Source organism: Silene latifolia, chromosome X (genome assembly GCF_048544455.1).
Source record: "Silene latifolia isolate original U9 population chromosome X, ASM4854445v1, whole genome shotgun sequence".
Classification (NCBI taxonomy): domain Eukaryota; kingdom Viridiplantae; phylum Streptophyta; class Magnoliopsida; order Caryophyllales; family Caryophyllaceae; genus Silene; species Silene latifolia.
In genome coordinates this window covers 121,493,772-121,498,262 of record NC_133537.1, presented here as the reverse complement: position 1 = coordinate 121,498,262, position 4,491 = coordinate 121,493,772, and the positions used below count along the sequence as shown (strand labels likewise).

General features: G+C 40.9%; 1 long non-coding RNA gene across 1 annotated transcript; it reads right to left on the bottom strand.

Moving 5' to 3' along the window:
• Positions 1-3,070: 3,070 nt before the first annotated feature.
• Positions 3,071-4,285, bottom strand: LOC141621579 (uncharacterized). Its single transcript, XR_012532464.1, has 2 exons — positions 3,414-4,285; positions 3,071-3,312 (listed from the first exon to the last, which is right to left on the bottom strand). It is a non-coding gene; the product is annotated as an uncharacterized LOC141621579 (long non-coding RNA).
• Positions 4,286-4,491: the final 206 nt, after the last annotated feature.

The following is a 4,491-nucleotide window of genomic DNA, read 5'->3' as shown; positions in this document are numbered from 1 at the left end:
TAAAGTGTCACACACTCTGCCTATGTAATCGACTAGTCATCACGTATGACCTCATGGTGTTGAACAACCATCAATCGACTCACAATCTAGTCACTCCGAGACGTCACCTCATTAAGTGACTAGGGACAAAATACAATGTTCATCTTATTCACTTGAATAGTGTTCAACATTGTCTCCACAACTTATTCAAATAAACAAGGTATTTAAAATTTAGTCATACTAAATAAAAGATTCATAAAAGAATGAATGCGAAAACAATGAATGTGATTATCATATATATAATAAGAGATACATTATCCAATTATTACATATCCATAATCTAAAGAAAATCTGGTACTCGTCTCAATCCCATTGTGACGACATGACCATCATGCTTAGCCTTTAATAAAGGCTTGGTTAAAGGATCAGCAATATTATCATCTGTCCCAACCTTACAAATGTCAATTTTCTTCCTTTCCACATAATCTCTAATTACATGGTATTTCCTTTCAATGTGTCTAGATTTTTCACTAGACTTCGGCTCTTTGGCTTGAAAAATAGCTCCACTGTTATCACAATATAGAGTGATAGGATCTTCGGCGGAATGGACTACTCCTAGTTCCTCCATGAATTGCCTAATCCAAACAGCTTCCTTCGCAGCCTCAGACGCTGCAAGGTATTCAGCCTCTGTTGTAGAATCCGCAGTAACGCTTTGCTTGAAGCTCTTCCAAAGAAATGACTCCTCCATTTAGCATAAACACATAGCCTGATTGGGATTTCATATCATCCCGATCGGTTTGGAAACTTGCGTCCGTGTAACCTCTTACACGCAACTCAGTTTCTCTTCCAAACACTAAGAACGAATCCTTAGTCCTTCTCAAGTACTTAAGGATGTTCTTTACGGCTATCCAGTGACTCTCACCAGGCTTGGCTTGATAACAACTTGTCATTCTCAAGGCATACGCAACGTCGGGATGAGTGCAAATCATAGCATACATCATAGACCCAACAGCGGAAGCACAAGGGACGGTCTTCATGTGTTCAATCTCCTTAGGGGTAGAGGGAGACTGTGACTTGCTCAAAGTAATCCCTTGACCCATAGGTGGAAATCCTCTCTTGGAGTCTTTCATATTGAACCGGTTAAGAACTTTGTTAATATAAGCTTCTTGACTCAATGCTAGTACCCTTTTGGACCTATTCCTATAGATCCGGATACCTAAGATTCATTGTGCCTCTCCCAAGTCCTTCATCTGGAAGTGTTTTCCTAGCCACTCCTTAACGGAAGTGAGCGATGGAATATCATTCCCGATGAGCAATATGTCATCCACATATAGGACAAGGAATGCAACCTTACTCCCACTAAACTTCATGTATAAACACGGTTCTTCCACACTTCTAGTGAAACCGTATTGTTTAATAACATGATCAAAGCGATGATTACAACTCCTAGACTTTGCTTAAGACCATAGATGGACTTTTTAAGCTTACACACCTTCTTAGGGTTAGATGTATCCACAAAACCTTCAGGTTGTATCATGTACACCTCTTCTTCTAGAATCCCATTCAAGAAGGCGGTTTTGACATCCATTTGCCAAATCTCATAATCATGAAATGCGGCAACCGCTAAGATTATCCTAATGGACCGAAGCATAGCGACTGGAGTGAAGGTTTTGTCATAGAGTAAAACATGAACTTGGGTGAAACCTTTTGCCACCAATCTAGTTTGTAAACATCCACATGTTTATCCATGCCGAGCTTAATTATATATATCCATTTACACTGAAGGGGTCGCACTCCCTCAGGTAAATCCACCAAGTCCCATACTTGGTTCTCGTACATGGAATCCATTTCGGACCGCATGGCTTCTAGCCAAAGCGAGGAGTTGGGACTAGACATGGCCGATTTGTAGGTAGTGGGTTCATCACTTTCCAAAAGTAACAAAACACCATCCTCTTCGATGTTACCAAGGTAGCGGTCAGGTGGATTAGAAATCCTACTTGACTTTCTAAGAACAATTACCGTTTCAGAGGAAGAGGGACTCCACGTTCTCCTCTACCTCATTCTCGGTTTGTGGCTCTCGAACTTCGTCAAGTTCAAATTTTCTCCCACTCTATCTCCTAGAAATAAACTCCTTTTCTAGGAAGACAGCATCACGAGCCACAAACACTTTGTTCTCATGTTTATTGTAGAAGTAATAGCCACGTGTTTCCCTTAGATATCCTACAAAAAGACATTTGTCAGACCTGGGTGCAAGCTTATTATCAGACTTGATCTTGACGTACGCTTCGCAACCCCAAATATGCACGAATGACAAAATAGGCACTTTCCCTGTCCATATCTCATATGGAGTTTTATCGGCCGCTTTAGTTGGGCTTCGATTTAGTGAAAGTATTGAAGGCAAGAGGGCAAAACCCCAAATAAACTAGGAAGCTCGGTTAGACTCATCATAGACCGAACCATATCTAGTAAAGTTCGGTTTCTCCTTTCGGCCACACCATTTAGTTGTGGTGTGCCAGGAGGAGTCCATTCTGATACTATACCACAATCTTTTAGGTGTGAATCAAATTCAGTGTTTAGATACTCACCACCACGATCGGATCGTAGGGTCTTAATCTTTTTATCCAATTGGTTCTCTACTTCATTTTGAAACTCCTTGAACTTGTCAAAAGCTTCACTTTTGTTCTTCATTAAGTAGACATACCCATATCTACTTAAATCATCAGTAAAAGTAATGAAGTAGTGAAAACCTCCTCTAGCGGTGATGGTTAATGGTCCACACACATCCGTATGTATGAGAGCCAAAACCTCACTAGCTCGTGTCCCTTTTCCCGCAAAAGGTGCATGAGTCATCTTGCCTAAAAGGCAAGACTCGCATGTACCATAAGATTCGAAACCAAATGGTTTGAGCACTTTTGATGAAGCAAGTCTCTTAATGCGACTTTCGTTTATGTAGCCTAAACGACAATGCCAAAGGTAGGATTCGTTTGGATCACCCGTTTTGAGCTTTTTAGTTTCTACATGATAAACCTCATTAACATCATTTAAAACATAAATGCCTCCAATTGAAATGGCATTTCCATAAACCACATCATTTAATGAAAAAGTACAATTATTGTCCTTAATCATAAAACAAAAGCCTTCCGCGTCTAACGCGGAAATGGAGATGGTGTTTTTGGTTAAATTTGGTACAAAATAACACTTACTTAAATACAACTCTAGACCACTAGCTAAAGTGAGCACATAGGTTCCCACGGAAACGGTCGCTACTCTAGCTCCATTGCCCATGCGGAGATCCACATCACCTTTTGCTAGTGCTCGCACGCCCCTTAAACCCTGCAAATGATTACAAAGGTGAGAGCCACATCCGGTATCAAGTACCCAAGTGGAAGTGCAAGCATAATTAACGTCTATCACATAGAGAGAGGAAATCATACCAATAGGCGTCACACGCCTTTCCTTGAGATCCTCCAAGTATTTGGGACAACTCCGCCTATAATGCCCCTTCCCATTACAATGGAAACATTCGGCCTCGGAGAGTTTGATACTTTTTGCCTTGGGATTGCCATTCTCAACGGCCTTCCCCTTTCTCTGTTATGTTTCTTTGACGATTTCTTGAATTGGGACTTTTCCTTCCCTTTTCCTTTCTTAACTCCAAGGGACATGTTCTTTAACTTCATGGTTAAAACATCCCCTTTGTCACTCCCACTAGCTTCCATATCCCTCTCCGCTTGGGTGAGGAGTGCATGAATTTTATGATAACTCTTATCCATGCCATTCATGTTGTAGTTCACCCTAAAGTGGGCAAACTTGGTGGGAAGTGAGTGGAGGATACGATCCACCACAAGAGTCTTAGGAATCTTACACCCTAGACGCTCTAGGATGCCGACATATTCGACCATTTTGAGTACATGGGGACCAACCTTTTGGCCCCTCTCAAGCTTGGCTTCAAAGAAGCGTGCCGCCGCATCGTATTGACGGACTTTAGGTGTTTGTGAAAACATAGTAATCATACGAGTGAATATCTCGTACGCATTTAAAGAAATGCATGAAAGCTTGAGCTTTGGAGACATCGACCATATCAACACATGGTCATCATAGGCGGTTCGCACCGCCGATGAAGCCCTTGGACCGGGCTCGATGGGAGGAGCATCGGTCAAGTAAGTGAGCACATTGTCGGACAACGTGGCACTTTTGATGTTGGATTCACATTCAAGAAAGTTACTACCGCCATCTTTTAAGATACATTTGTCCATTACGGACTTTAGCCATGAATCATTGCCTAGTGAAGTAGTCGATGGAGTTGAAGAAGTTGCCAATGCGAATTAAAATGCTACAACAAAAAGGAAAAATTAACATCCATTGTTTTAAAAAAATACTTGTGAAAACATGTTTAACAAGTTTTAGCATTTATATAATGATCTCCTACTAAATTATATAATTAATTCCAAGACCCAAATATTAAAAAAAAAATGAGCATCGCTTGGGCGAAACATCCCATAATTGTGTAAATTC